Below are 15,769 nucleotides of genomic sequence, written 5' to 3'. Positions count from 1 at the left end.
CTGTCTTTGTTTTGCTAAATCATATTTCAGCTTAAGACAAGCCTTGTGATCTGCAGATCCATGGGTATTGTCTGAGAGCTGCACTGTGACACCATCTCCTGCTGTTGATAAAAGTACTCACAAAAAGGACCTGCTTTTAGGTGGGAGTCTTGTCTTCTCTGATAAGTTGCAAAATCATAAAGGGATTTTTTTTGTCTCAGTTTACACCATGAGGTTTGACAGACTCTGTCCTTCTGGGCTATTACCATTTTACAGCTGTTTTTTATGTACTTGATTATCAGTTCTTTGTCATCTGGGAGAAAGCATCCTTCTACATACCCTCAAACTTTGTGGGATTGATACAGATCACTTACTTTTCCAGAGGTAAGCTTGGAATTCTGCAGCTCCCTCTCTGTCCAGACTGATGTGCACAGCTGCCAGAATCCTTCTGAGGCTCTTACTGTAGCTCATTTGGTGATGGACACACTGGGCATCCTCTGACTCTTCACCCTCAGCGTTCATCTGACTGCACTTTTCCTGTTTGTTACCACAGTGGCATCAAAGAAAACCATGGACTTGGTACATAAAGCACTGTATGAATTAGTTGTGCTCCTTGTCCTGGACAGGTTGGGTCCATACTAAGTAAAGAGCATGACAAGTGTGTGCCTTTTGATTTTGCTCCAGCTGCATAAAGAGTCAGCAGAAGAGCCAAGAATATGAAATCAAATGTTTCATCTGTCATTCCTGTCACTTCATCTTGGCAACAGCTCCTCTCTCAGCACAGCTCGGTGATGTGGTGTTCCTGTGACTTAATAAGAAATTATCTGTTCTCATCCAATGGTTGCACTAGGAAAACTGAGTCTTTCATTTTCAGGGGAGCATGTTGTTTGCACTGCAACATGAGATTCTTTCTGTGTTTATGTATCCCTGTGTACCTTACCAGGGAGGAAGATTGCTTTGCCTCGGTGCTTCAGGTCGTGAGCTGGAGAGATACACTCCAGTTTACAGTTTGAATCTTCTGATACAGGAAGTCACTTTGTAATGACTTTGTTATCCTGTTCTGCATCCATAAATGAAGATGATTCATCCTCTCCCTTGTTCTGTGCTAGACTTAGGATGATGGATCCATCTGTACTTGTATAGTATGACAGAGCACTGATTTTGGTGAAGATGTTCTTAGCATTGCTATTGCCTGCACTAGTAAATGGATTTTCTTGTTCTAAGCATCCCTAGATACTTATTTTGCCGTGGATGATAGTAACAGTGTGAAGTTCAAAACTGAGTCTGTTGTCATGATTTGATTAATTAAGCTAAATACTGTAATATGTGCATATTAAGCAGAAGTACTTACATCTACAAGGTGATGATGTGCTGTTCTCTAGAATTGAAAAGATGAGAGCACTCCAGCTCCTTGTGTTTTTCAAGCACACTGTTCAGGTGATGAAAGGAATTCCATTTGCAGCCATGGCTCACCCTTTCATCATCTGGAACAGGATCTAGGAGGGATTGCACTACTTGGGAGCACAAGTGCATGAAAGAGCTGTGGGATGCTGGCAAGGCCCGTGCAGAATCTTGTTGATGTTGGGTGGGGGGGGAGGAGGAAAGTGATAATGAAACCCTAATTCTGGTGCTTCATTTTTTTTTTTAATTTTGCTCCCTCTCCAAAAAGCAAAGCACTTCCAAAATGCCAGTAGAATCAAATCAGATTTTAAGGCCATGTTTCTCTGACTGCCAGACTAATCCTAGCCCTTTGTGATGAGGATCAGGGCCACTGGGGGTAACGTTCAACATCAAAACCACTGGAAGTTATCCTCTTGCATCTGAATATTTACAATTATTTCTTAGGAGGATGTGTGTATTTAGTCCTTGGACTGGGTGTGGACTAAAGGACAGCAAGTGGATCTGTCTGTTAATGGTTTCATTGACTTGTCTTTGCCCCTGGAGGTGTGAGGATGCCTGTGCCAACCCTTGAGCTTGTCAAGCTGCTTGGCCTCTTCACACTACAGAGTTCAGGTCACCTTGTGGCATTGAGTTAAACGGAGGAAGTTTCTTTGCAGTTTGTTTCCCTTTGGTTTCAAGTTGGTGTATCAGTTAGCCCTCCCTAATGAACCCAGGCTAGTTTGTAGTTAACCCTAAGAGGCCCCTCAGTCTCTTTTAGAGTCAGAGCTCCCTCACCTGCTCCATCTGGAAAGGCTTTTTAAGCACTTGTCTTCCTTAAGACTGACTGGCCTGGCTCTGCTCAGTGCTGCTGCTGTGAGAGCTGCCCTGGGCCCTGGGGTGTGGAGAGGGCACAGGAAAGGTAGGGCTGCTGCAGTCCATGGAGTGCCCCTCCTGCACAGTGTGGTTCCTGTAGAACAGAGGCTCTTGGATCAGTGCAGTCCAACTGCTGCAGCTCCTGGTGCTGCTGCAGGTGTGCTCATAGCCCCAGGCTGTGGGGAACAGGTTCTGTGCTGGAGAAATGCAATTTGGGTCACATGGTGGCTTCTTTTTATTTTTTTGGGAAAGCAGTATGGTGTTGGTGTATGAATGAGGTAGAGAAGCCTAAGGTACTGTTTCTCAAGTGAAAAAATATTTTTAATCAGGTAGGGATATGAAGTTGCTGAGAAGTTGTGTTTTAAACTGGACTTGAAAATGGTAAAGAAAAACATTAATTAGGGATTGTATTCATTGATCAAAGAATGTTTTTCAAAGTGCTTTTTTATCTGCCATATGGGCTCAGAAAGTGCAGTCTCCATTCAGACTGCAAAGAAAAGCAACACCTGTCTCTGTCCTCCTCTGCTGAATCCTTAACCCCACAGAAGGAGGAGGGCAAAGGGAGACCCTGCTCAGTATTTATTGGCACCCCCAGCTGGTGCCAGGGATGTGCCTTTGGCTGGAAGGGATCCTTGACTGTGTGCCTGTTACACCCCTTACCTGTCTGTTTAAGCAGTTGTCCATTGACTGAACTGCCTGTGATTACTGCTATAAGAATTTAAGCAATTGCAAAAAGAAAATGGCATGTGTGTGCCTTGGGCATTGGCCTTACTTGCTTTAGGGGTTTAAGCTAAGGAGTTAACTTTAACTAATGTTAATGTTTTGGTATTTCCACTCTGGAGCTTTTACACACAGAATAATTTTGTTAAAATCTGATTCAAAGCTCAGCTGCTAGAGGGTTTGGGGTTTTGAATGTATAAATGTCTAGGAAAGTTAATCTTGTCATGTTTTCTGTTCTGTCTCGTTTTTCTTCCCCAAGGTATGTAAGATCAAAATCTAATTAATGTTCGAAGAGGAAAGCAAAGATTCTGAGGCAGCTTCAAGAAGCTTGAAGACCCCAAAGCTTTATGCAGCTTATGGCATAAAGAGCTTTTATTTTTCTTTTGGCCTTTGTGTTGTGTAAATTCAGAAACCAGACTACATCTTTGGGGATTGATGTTCTTAGAAGAACCTGGTCGGGATCTACAAGCAGGAGTGCAAAAGTTTTATAAAAGTTCAAACTTCTGCTGTAATTAGAAGTGCTCTGGTTCATCCAGCACAGCAATATTTGGGGTTTTTCCTACTCTGTCTTAACAATATTCACCTAACACCTCTGTCTTAGCAATATTCAAACTGAAGTGCAGCCCTTGTTCATTCCCAGGGAAAATTCCTCTCTAGCTGTATCAACATCTGCTTTGGCTTTGGCAGTACAGGATGAGCACAGCCAGGGCAGGGGCTCCCCAGGGAGAGCAGCATTCCTCAGGGTGCCAAAAACATCCACAGGGGCTAAGAGGAAGAGTGGGAGGTGTGAGAGCTGGCAGCTTGATTTATTTGACTTTCCTTAACTGGTGGGGCTGTACAAGCCAGGAGGGAATAGGACAGACAAGGCTCAGGGAATGGCCATGTCATTTTGAGGAGTCCTGGTTTGGCACCTCTTGGGTACAGCCTTTCCCAGGGTATGTCAGGAAAGGCTCTTGAGATAAAAACTGCTGTTCCTGAAGGGAAGGCTCCTAATGTGAAAACAAAGGGGCAGAGCCTTGGTGTGTGCTGAAGGGAGGTTCTTAGCTGGAGGTCAGACCTGTGTGTGCCTGCAACATGTACAGGCCTCACTGGAACAGGAGTGCAAAGAAATCCTGTTGGGGGAGGTGGGGTTGCAACATGAGTGTATTTTATTTGGGTGATACCGATGAGAATGAAATGCTTCAGGTTTTTATTTCTAAAATGACATTTCAGTTATCTTAGGATGTATAATGGGTTTTCTGTTTTGCTTTTGAGGTTCAAGTCAACCCTTAAAAGCTGAAATCAGAGCCTACTTTTTTGACTGGGGCAAAACATTTCTGCAGCCTTTGTTTCCAGAACTGTTATGGTGATGGTGGCTTTTCACTGCAATAAAAAAAAAAAAAAAAAAAAAAAAAAAAAAAAAAAAAAAAAAAGGCTCTTGTCTGAGATGAGACTTGTATATTGGAAAAAAGGCCTCACTTGAGCCATTGGGTCAGTGGGTTTCTATCTCTTTTGCTCCCTGAGCAGGGAGTACCTGAAGGAGTTTAAGAACCTGGAGCTTCTGGGCAGTTTCTGCATTCATGGTGAAAGCTTCCTAGCATGTCTGTTGCTCTCACTGGCATAGCTACAACCTGATTTTTTTGTTTTCCTGTATGTTTGAGTTAGAGCAGTATTATTTCATTTAAGTCTACATTCCTTCTTTTTCATCTGAACCTGCACTCAAAGCATTAGGGCCAATTTTAATGTTTCACAATTGCACAGGAGGAGGAGGGATATTCTCAGCTCTACTGCACTGGACCCACACCCACTGCCTGCATTTTGCAGGGGCAGATAAGACTCCCTGGAGCACCAGATGCACCTGCAGAATGTAAATCCTCATTAGTTTAGAGAGCCTGGGCAGGCTGTAACAGGGATCTTCACCCACTGCCTGCTGTGACTGCCATCATACATGAAGAACTCCAAACCATTTTCAGAAGTTGAGCTTTGCTACTTAAAATCATGTGCCCAGTAGCAATAATGGGTTTATAGCAATTTATAATCTTTCTTGCCTCTTATGCTGTCTGTCATGCAGGCAGGAAATTACCAATCTCTTTTTTTTTCCACTCCTTTAGGTGATAACCAGTCTAATACCTCTTCCCTTGCTTACATCCATCTCTGTTTTCCAGATATCAGCTGCTTGTTCTCTCAGATGATCTGATGAATGTAACTTGTTTAACTCAAGAATTCTTGTCCTTAAATGCCACTCAAGATTTTGGAGTTGTTACTTCAGAAGAAGAGTTTTTGTGCTGTCTTACCCAATCTTTTTCTAGCAGTTTTAACTGAGCATCCAATGCTTTCTCCAAACCTTCTCTTTGTTTCTGTGGTTCAGAGCCACCCCATGGGGATATGCATGGTCTGTTGTGGGAGCAGAGGGGAGTGTGCAGTCATTGCAGTGTCACTGCAGACATGTCACCGTTCCCAAACAGAAGAGAGGCTGTGATTACCAAATGGTGAGCTCTGCTTGCTTCTCTCCTGGACTGTCTGACCCTGGGAGGTCTCACCAGGCTGTGAGTCCTTGGATGAACCATTTTCTTCACAAGAGATGGATTTGTGGGGTTCACAGATCCACCCATTAAGAAATTACTTTTCTCATCTCTAGCAAAGCATTTCCCCCACCTTGCACCCATTCTGTCATTTTCAAATAGCAAATTCCTCTGTGTAATGTGTCTTTCAAGAAAAGAAGAAATAGTAAGAGCCATTGGTATAAGTTGATGTCATTTCACCTTCCTGGGCAAGGTGGTAGTAGAATTAGAGGAGAAAATCCTGTATTGGAGGTGTAGGTGTGGTGATACTGCCCCTTGGAGGTGTGGTAAATCTCTAGGAACTGTCTCAGCCTAACTTCTTGAAAGCAGGCAGACACCAACAGGCCCTGGGGCAGTATTGTCTGGTTAAGTAGTTGAGTGGGCAGGGGGATGTTTTAGCTGGATGCAGTTTCTGTGCTGAAGGATCTCAGACAGCTCTGTAGCTGCTATTAGAGCACAGCTCCCTGGGCACAAATATTTACTGTATAATGTAATACAAACAACATAAGCTAATGTGTCTGCCCCCCTATAGAAAGTGTTTGTCTTCCAAATCTGCTCCTGCCAGTTCCTCCAAGTTCTGCTGGACCTTCCTGTGTCCCTTTGTGCATCTTGGATGAGATCAGAGACTTCCAAGGCTGGCTGTAGTGGGGTGGCTCATTCCAGAGCTGCCCTCTGAAGCCACAGGGAAACCCTGCTGAGGAAGGAGTTTCTGTTAATGTGCAATCAAGTCATGATAAGACCAGCTAATAAAGATAAGGTTTCTAACAAGTAGTGGGACAATGAGCAGGGGAATGGAGTATGGAAAGCTGATTAATCCTGACCCCTGGCTGCATTGTTTAGAGGAAAAGCCCTGCTGAAGAGGGTGCATGGGCATGGTGCTGAAGGGGAGGGAAAGCAGGAGGGAAAAGAGTAGGAAGTAGGAAAGTGATTGATTGTTCCTCTGTGACCATGAAGGCAGCACTCTGACCCTGGGGAGGGCTGTCTCAGAGTAGTTTAGTCCTAATGCCCTCGTGGCTGCAAAGGCAGAGGGAATTCAGTCACTCTCAGTGGGGTGAGCTGGTTTTTAATGCACGGGGAAGGGCTCGTTCCTGCTCGCTCTCAGGGGATTTGGTGGCACACCCTGCCCTGGCAGTGCCAGCTGGGCAGCAGGGTGTGGGACACTGGGGCAGGGCTGTGTGTCCCCAGCAGCCAGGGGAGCACATGGCATCTCCCTCACATTTGGTGTTCTGTGACTCAGCACTGTTGTCCCTGCCAAGATCATTTACACTGGATATGTACCTTGGTTTATCCCTGCTTTGCTTTCTTTTTGACCAGAGGTGTAAATTAATCTATGAGCCAAATCACTCACTCTCTGAACTATGAAAATTTAATCTTTTTCCCTTTCAGAGTAGTATCTTAAAATTGCAAGCTTTGTTAAGTATATGCCAACAGGTGAGCTTGCTCTTAGGTGCTTCTGGGCAGGGAGCAATTGTAAAGCCAAGAAACAAGGGCAATTTTGTAGACTTGCATTTTTTTTTCTGACTGTGCCACTGTGTGTCAGGCTTCAGCTTTGCTATGTGTTTGCCAGAAAAACAGCCACTGACTGGCACTGCAGCCCTGGTAAAGAGCTGAGGAATAAGGGTGGGAAGGGACTTCAAATAAAAATTATATTGGTGCTTTAGTCCTGCACTCCCTCTTTTTGAATAGCAGTTACAACAGAGACCATTTGGCCGCAACTGTTTTTTCCCCTAGCCTTTTACATCTGTCTTGCAACCTGAATGGTGATGGGTTTAAGAAGCTCTTAGCCTGGGGTCATACCTGAAAGACTGATCTGCTGTTGAACAAGCATGGGTGTCAATTAAGAAATGACTACCTGCATAAGATAATTCAGGGAGAACATGATTGAAAAGAAGGGCTGATTTTTGTCTCTCAGCTTGATCCTTGACTTGCTCAGGTGCTGGTGACTGTGTTTCAGTAGTATCAAATTAATACAAGTTATGCCAGGCATGGAAATCAGGCAGTTCTAGCTGGCATCAAGAAATGGATGATAAAACCTGGTAAGCTCCAAGTAGTTTTTTTATGTATGTTTGGCATGTTGGATTCTTTTTTAAAATTATTAATGCTGTGGCTGTGAAGATGAGTTAAAGGCTTCAGTGTGCAGGATGCAGAGAAGATACCAGTTTTGGTACAGAGAACTGGGATGAGTTTTACTGAGTATTGCTGAGTATCTGTTTAAAGCAGACCAGCAGGAGCTCTTCATTTAAAAACTGCCCCATGTCTGTGTCCTGGGGTTCTTTTGCAACTGCTTAGGTAACTCAGCAGCTTTTGCTAAAAAGCTGGGATGAGGAGGAGCACTAGGAGTTATGACCGAAGTTGCAGATGGCCACGAGCAGTGGCTTTGGGAGAGGTGGGAACTGCTCTTTTTCAGAAGGGGTGTCAACACTACAGTGAAAATTTAAACACTGTAATTTTGCCTGATGAAGGTCAGTGCAGCAACATCTGCAGATGCTCTGAATTAGTGGGTTGTGCTTTTACTGAGCAAAAACATTTTTCTCCTGTTAAGGTCCACCTGGAAGTTATTTGTAAGGTAAAGCAGGAAAGTTTCATCAACCTGTATGACTTCTGTTCCCAAGTCACTTGAATAAAGAAAAAAATCACCTTCTAAATGGCTAAGTAGGAGTGGGAAGTATAAGAGGCTCAACAAAATAGGCCAAAAAGGCCAAGCACATTATCAATAAGCCTATTCTGCTGCTGCCTGGTTGGGGACAAAGTGCTGAAGACATTGTTCAGTGCCACCCTTGCTCACTCAGACAGATGTGTACTTTGCTTTTGTTCAGATGTTGAAAAGCCCTTGAAACTCAGGCACAGGGTGTGATTCTTGGTGTCCCATGCAGGGCCAGGAATTGGACTCAGTGATGCTGATGGGTCCCTTCCAACTCAGCATATGCAAAAGCAAAAATCCTCTGAGAGGAGGTGATCTGGAGGTAAGTTCATGTTTGGCAAAGCCTTGTCTGGGCTGTGGGGCTGTGCTGTGCCAGGGTGGCAGCACAGTGACAGTGCTGAGCACGGTGACCCCAGGGCACTTTGTGGCCAGCAGTGCTCAGTCCAGTGTCCCTCCCTTGGATGGCACAAAATTGCTCCATGTGAGTCTGAAAAGAGGGTGGTGATGTCCAGGTTCAAGTGCAGGCCAAGTATGAAGGAAACAAAACAAAGCCTCAGCGGCCTCCTGTGATTGAGATGGGCAAAGCTCCCACACTGGAAGACAAAACTGCACTCTTTGGATAAGTGCTTATCATTCCTGAAGCTGGCACAGCAGAGCAGAGCAGTCCATGCTTCAAAAAGCAAAGTAATTAATTCTCCTTGCTCTCAGCCCCAGCAGTCTCCAATGTGCAATGCTGCACTGCAACCAGGCATGGAGAAACTTTCTTCCCAATCAAAAGAAGTATTCATTTTTTTACTCTGATACAGCAGGTTGGTTTTCCTTTCAATATTAATGGAGGCAATGTCTTCCTTGCCTTTCCATGGCCTTCAGTGGTTGTGTTTTGTGCGAAAATTTCCATCCCCCCTCCCTATTCAAATGCTGGCATTAAAAAGAAAAAAAAAAAAAGATTAAAATTCCTTTTGTTTAAATCCTTAATAAGGGAGCCTTAGAGCATGCCAGCCATCAGATGCAGGGATTGGTCTTGGCTTGCACTCCTGGCTCTGGGCTCTTCACCTGGGCCATGCTGGGTCAAACCTCTGGACCCTCACCCCCACACAAGTGCTCTTTGCCTGCTGTTGGCTCAGTTGTGATTAAAGTGTGGTGATAGCTGAGTCTGGGCTGGAAAAGAGATGTGGAGCTGTGCTTCTCAACCTGGGGTATTTCTACTCACTCTCTCTATAATGGCACTGACAGTGCCAAAACCTCTGCCATCCTGTTTCTGTGGCAGATGCTCCAGTTGTGTCCCCCTTCTTTTAGCATGTGCAGTGGCTGTCTCCAAATGTGTCACAAACAATAATGAATAAATATACCAATCAATCAAAATTAGTGCTGATTTAAATTCCTGCCCCAGCACAGAGATGACAGGGACTGCTGGGGTTTTGGGAGGACTTAAAAAGCAAAGTATGTAAAATTGGAACATTTAGGTGTGTGTGGCAAAATGCCTTTTGGTATTAAGGATTTGGTGTGAGTGGTTCAGGGAGGCCAAAGTGGCTGAATGGTTCCATGCTTCTTGGTCTGAGGAGATAACAATGCTCCTTGAACCATGAGGGGTTCAATTGCAGGTGCTGATGTGTTTGTAAAGCATCCCTTGGCACGCTGTGACCTCCTGCTGCAATGGAAAAGGAAATTCCCTCCGTGTGGGAATAAACCAGCAGCTGCAGCAATGGCCAGAAATGCCACCCAGGCTGGGGGAGCACATGGCACCTCCCCCTGGGGTCCCTGTGCTGGTTTTGGTTGTGGTAAAGTTAATTTTCTTTACAGTAGCTGGTCTGGGGGTGTGTTTTGGATTTGTGCTCTATTGAGTTGAATATGGCAAGGTCCCTTCCAGCTCAAACTGCCCTGTGATTCTGTAATATCCCAAACCATTGGTCATCCTCAGCAGTAACAGCTGGGGAAGAAGGAAGGAGTGGGATGTTCAGAGCAATGGTGTTTGTTTCCCAAGTCACTGTTACGTGTGGTGGGGCCCTGTTCTCCTGGAGATGGCTGAGCACCTGCCTGCCACGGGATGTGAATGAATTCCTTGTTTGCATTGCTTGTGTACATGGCTTTATCTTTACCTATTAAACTGGCTTTATCTCAACCCACGAGTTTTCCCACCTTTACCCTCCCAATTCTCCTCCCCATCCAGCTGAGGGGGAGTCAGTGAGCAGCTGGGATTAAACCACAACACTGCCCAAAACAGGTCCCTGGGAAAGGGAGATGGATGGAGGATGTTCGGGAAGAGATTTAAGGTGGAAGGAATTAAGGCAGGAAGGTGAAAGCTTCACCTGGAGACCTGGGCTGGAGAAGACACGTGTCCTGGCAGGATTGTGTGGGATGAGGGTCTCTGAGAATCCCCAGTCCCAGGCTGCTCATTTCTGCCCTTGTGCCTTTGCCCCTTGTAGAGTGAAAGGCTTAGAAATGCCAATGCAAGAGCAATGACTTGATACAATATAAAATGAAGCTTCCTTGTTGGGAAGCCAAGACTAGGCCAAGCTGAACTCAGCTCTTACCTTTAACACATTTATTCAGCAGTCTTACATCTCAGTTTCTCTGTCCATAAACTTGGGTTAATGCTTTTATTCCTTTAGCTGTCTTATAGATGTTTGTAAAACTAATTATTTTTTAGATTAAAATTGCTGCACACTAAATTTTCCACAATATATTGCACTGGGATGATCCAGACTTTTAAGAAAGATTTTGAAGAGGAAGGTAAGGGTGAGTTTGTGTACTGAGGAAACTACAAAGAGGACCCATTTACTGTGCCTGAGCCAGCTTGCTGGATGTGTTAGGTACATGTAAATGATGAGAATTTTAATAGAATTGTAACTACCATTTTGGTGCATCAGTTGGAGGGAAATAAGAAAACCACAGACCCCCCTGCTTTTGCTTGCTGTGCTCAGGGCATGCTGTGTGATTTGCTCTGACAATCACTCAGCTCTCACCTCTGTCCTAGCCAGAGCTTGCAATAATCTGATTGGGATAATTCCACTGCATAACACCCCAGAAACTCTGCCTGGTGCTTCTTATGCTGCTTTTCCATTCCTTCACTGTGTATCTCACATTCTCTTGCTTTCACTGAATGCATTCACTTTTCCTGCTGCATTACAAATATTTTTGGAGTTATGCTCAAGAGCCACAGGCCCCATTCATAGCTGCTTTCCATTAGTCTAGCAGAAGATTTCCTGCTCAGGTTTCTCTTTTTACCCAGCAGACAGTAAAAAGGTTCCTTTCCATTGCTGGTTTGCTCTCTCCTTGCTAACAAGATGCCAAATGGACTTCCTACAATGTTGTCTTATGTGCTTCTGAAATTTATTCTTTTCCTCCTTCTGTAAACCACTAAGATTTCAGGATGCATCTTTTTGCTACCTAAGAATATCTGAGGGCTACAAGATGAAGAATATCTAAATGGTTACATTTCTGCTGCTGGCAAATATAATGCATAAATATTACTTATCTTGGTTGCCATTTTACCTGTGTGTGTATTTCTCTAGGTTAAGTTATCATCACATAATTATCATTATGCTCATAATCACTCAGATTTCTTGCATAACCCAGCACTTTCCTTCCAGTTTTTACTAGTCCACATGGTGCTGGGACACTCCTCCTTCCTAGAGTGATGCCTGCAACTGCTGAGTTTCACCCTGCAGGTGCAGGTTTCTTGCCCCAGTCACTGGCTGAATTTCAGAGTGACACTTTAAATGAAATTCCCAAAGGTCAGAATTGGAGATTTGAGGTAAGAAATTATGCTACTGCACAATCATGATTGATAAGAGCTTTTTTTCCCCTTCTTCCTTAAAAAAATAGTATGTGAGAAAACTGAGACATTTAGACTGCAGGGAGTTTGTAGGTGCTTAAGTTGCTGCCCCAAAGTTCCAAAGGCTTGGTTAAATGGGGCTTTGAGCCACCTGATCTATTGAAAGATGTCCCTGCCCAGTGCAGTGGTGATGAACGAGATGATCTTTACATGTTCCTTGTGATCCAAACCATTCTGTGATGTCCTTCTGTGTTGTCTGAGTGGCCTCTCACTATTCAAATTTAAGAAGGCTTCTGACAAGTCTAAATTGTGTGTTATGATGTACTTGGAGCCCCCAGATCCCTAACACCAGTACAGAGCTTCCCAGCATCTTATGGACCAAGCACAAGAATTATGAAAATCCTTGTCAGCAAAAATCAGACAAAATTAAAAAAGCAGAGGCCACCTAATTCAAGGTGTTGCTGACTTCCCAGTGACAGATTTTTCTACAAGCCACATTTTAATCTTGTACAAGTTTAAAAATCCGATTTATTTTAATTTTGTGTCTAGCTAGATTTCTTCTGATTAGAAACTTCAACGCTTAGGTTAAAATGCCTTGTGGAAGGCATCAAAAAAACCTGAGCACCAGAGACTGCTGCTGCTGCTGCTGGAGGACCCTGCCCAGGGAAGGCTGTCCCCTCGCTGTCCCCTCGCTGCAGGGCCCTGCCAGGACAGGCTCTGCCAGGACAGGCCCTCTGGCCGTGTTCCTGCAGCAGCTCTGGGCTGCAGGGCTGTGGGAGGAAGGAATTAAGGTGGAAACTCGGTGTCAGCAGCGTTTTCATGGTGCGCAGTGAAACCCCAGGGCCCTGTCCCCAATGGCTGCCATGCACAAACAATGTCCCCATTGTCCCTTGCTCTGGCACTCTCCTAGAAACGCAGCCACTGTGCTGTGTTAATTAAACACAAAGCCTGCTCCCACTGCCCAGCTCTGCCAGCCACACTCAGCAGCCTCTGGGGCACCTGGGCTGCTTCAAGCTCAGCCTAAAGGGGTCCTGGGCTTGGCTCTGTGGGGCTCTGAAGGTTTGGTACCACACCATGGCCTGCTGCACAGAGCCCCTCGGTGCCACCAGGCTGCCACTCTGGCCAAGATGTGCCAGCCTGCTTGCTGGGGACAGCCTCAGATGTATTATCTGTGTGATGAGAGACTGCAGGGCCACTGCCATTGTTTTATTTGAATTGCAGAGATCTCAAAGAGCCCCATTCCTCTGCCCTAATCCAGGGTATCTGGGATGCACAAATACAGAAACCCCAGGTGGGTCTTGTTCTTGCTAAGCTCCCCAGGAGCCCTGCTAGTTAAGTAGGTCAGTGCTCCAAACACACAGATGTACAACACAAGTCAGACAGGAGAGATGCAAACTGCAACATTAAGCCATCAAGTGGCCGTTAAAAACTTTATAAGGGCAATTAAACTATTACCATCCTTTCATACAAGCAGCGGAAAGAAAAGTGGCAATTAGTTTCAGTTACAGCTTTGGAGTTCTGGACAAGCATCTTCAGATGCATTTTCATTTTGGTCACCTGCTCTGTGCATCCATGACTGCACAGGCATCTGCCCCCACCCTGCAGATGAGCAGCTGAGCTCTGTGTGACGGGACATGTGCATGGCCCTGTCTGTAGCCTGTGCCCAGGGAGCTGCTGCTGTCACTTCCCCACCTTCTGCACACAAGTGCAGCAAACAAAGTGCTGCCCCATCCAGTCCCTCCTCTTCAGCAATGAACCAGACAACTTTAATTCACTTGCTGCCACCCACTGCAAACCGCCCTCTACACTTATATGTTGTGCTGATGATTAATAAAAATAACTCCATACGGGTGAATCACAGGGGTGGCTTCATTCATTCGTTCAGTTTGTGAATCTGCAATCAAAATAAAAGGTGTTCCCCAAAGGCTCATTCCCAGGCACTGTCTGCATCCTTCCTGCAGGAAACAGCTCACTGACAGGGGGGAATACACATCAGTATTCATGGAGTTCACTTTAATACAGTTAGTATTTGCCAAATTCTGCAAAACCAGTAAAACCCTCATTGCAGCTCTAAAGACAAAGTCCTGTGCACAAAGTTTGGGCTGAGGTTGGGTGGGGTCTGGTTTTCTTGGGTTTTATTTATTTATTTTAGAGTAAAACAAAAGAGTTGAGAAAAAAGTTACCAAAATTTTTAGCCTTTGTTTTATTGAGTTACAACAAATGAGCAACAAGTTAGAAAAGTTGGATTTATTCAAACTCCCTACATCCTGTTTGTGCAGCACACTGAAAGGTGGGCAAGTTCTCCAACCCCAGCTCCTCAGAGGAACTCACTGGGCAGCTCTTGCACCCAGGCTCCTGCTCCCCTCCGCTCCCTCCTCACACATGCACAGACAGACATCCCCACACAAATCCAAATTAGCAGTATTTGAAAAAAAGTGCACTCAGGAACCTAAGAGTGATCTAAAAATTTAGTGGCAAGGGTTAATAAGAAAGTTCTGTTGTGCGCTACAACGTCTAAAGCTGGAGGGCAGCTGCTGGTTATGGTGTCCATCACTGCACCAGCCAAAGAAACACAAATAAATTTGGATTATGAAGCATCTTCATTTCCTCATTCCAACCCCTCTGGGAGTTGGAATGCATGTTTAAACAAAAAGTGCTAAAAAAACCCCAAAACCAAACCAACGATCAAAAAAAGGCATTCTAGCCAAATCTTCAGAGACCCACAGCTGGGGCTGGCTGGTGAAAAGTGAAGTACAGGAGCTGGAGAAGACTTGCCTCGTAGGAGCATGGAAAAGCAGAGATTTAAATATTTCAATCAGTAGCAGGTGGCCATAGAACAAAACAAAAAAGTCAAAACAACAAGAGAAAAAACAAAAACAACAAACCCCATTGCTCCAGAACATGTTTAACTGGTCTGAAATGTAAACTGGAGTGGGGATCTGGGCTCAGGTGTTGATCTGCACCAAGACAACTCCAAAAGATTGCAACTCTTTCTTAAATCACTTCAGGAAAAAAAATCTCCCTCCTCCACAAAAGACACTTCCCTCCCCCCAACCAACCCAAAATTTCTCAATTGCATTATATGCAAGAATAACTTGCACCTATTAAAAAAATTAACAAAATTTTTATGTTGTACAAATCTGTTCCAGTAGAGGAAGAGGCTGGGCAGGAAAGTGGGTGGGAGAGAAACTAAGAGAAAACTATGTACAAGGAGCCTTTCCTCTTTCTTTCCTCTCTTTTGTAATGCAGTAGTAGGACTTTGGCACTATCAACAATTCCATGGTGATGCTCCATGAGAATATTTCTTCCCACTGTGCCTCCACAAGCGTGGTTTGAGACTCAGAGTCACAACACACTCTCTCACCCAGGCAGGAAAATAGAGTTGTCTTCTATTTTCAGAGAGCATTTCCCCTTCAACATCAGGACAGTGCAGCTGAGGAGTACCCCTGCAAAAATCACAACAGCAGCAGATTATTTTTTAAAGCACTATGAACTGTTTGAGCTGTTAACTATGATGAGACCTGGTTCACATCCTGGCATACGTGGTAACCCTGTTTTGTGTTAACTGCACCCAAGGCCTTATCACAGCCTCACCTGGTAGGGTGCTGCATTTTTGCTGCATGTAATATCCAGCTAACAATCCCCTAGAGACTTCCAACAGGGATATATGGTCCAGCCTTGGCTCAGGCAGATTCTCACACTGACTCAAATGATGCCTGCACATGTTTGGAGCAACCACTTTGCAACCACAGGACAGACAGTGAACCAAGAAGACTTCAGGTCTTTCTCCCCCAGTAAATCCCCTCATAACACTTCATGTTTTACATGATTTTAGAAAATTATACAAACTAAAAGACAATG

The 15,769-nt window shown here is 44.7% G+C and overlaps 1 protein-coding gene across 2 annotated transcripts in view; it reads right to left on the bottom strand.

Annotated features, from left to right (window-relative positions):
• Nucleotides 1-14,083: 14,083 nt before the first annotated feature.
• ZHX2 (zinc fingers and homeoboxes 2) overlaps nucleotides 14,084-15,769 on the bottom strand; it is a 74,203-nt gene continuing 72,517 nt past the window's right edge. For both annotated transcript variants that reach the window (XM_058034731.1, XM_058034723.1), the window contains exon 4: nucleotides 14,084-15,354. The gene's annotated coding sequence lies outside the window, so the exon portion shown is untranslated. The remainder of the gene's footprint in view (nucleotides 15,355-15,769) is intronic.

This window comes from Melospiza georgiana, chromosome 1 (genome assembly GCF_028018845.1).
Source record: "Melospiza georgiana isolate bMelGeo1 chromosome 1, bMelGeo1.pri, whole genome shotgun sequence".
In the NCBI taxonomy this organism is placed as follows: Eukaryota; Metazoa; Chordata; class Aves; order Passeriformes; family Passerellidae; genus Melospiza; species Melospiza georgiana.
Note: the sequence above shows the minus strand (reverse complement) of the source record. Positions and strands in the feature narration are given on the sequence as shown.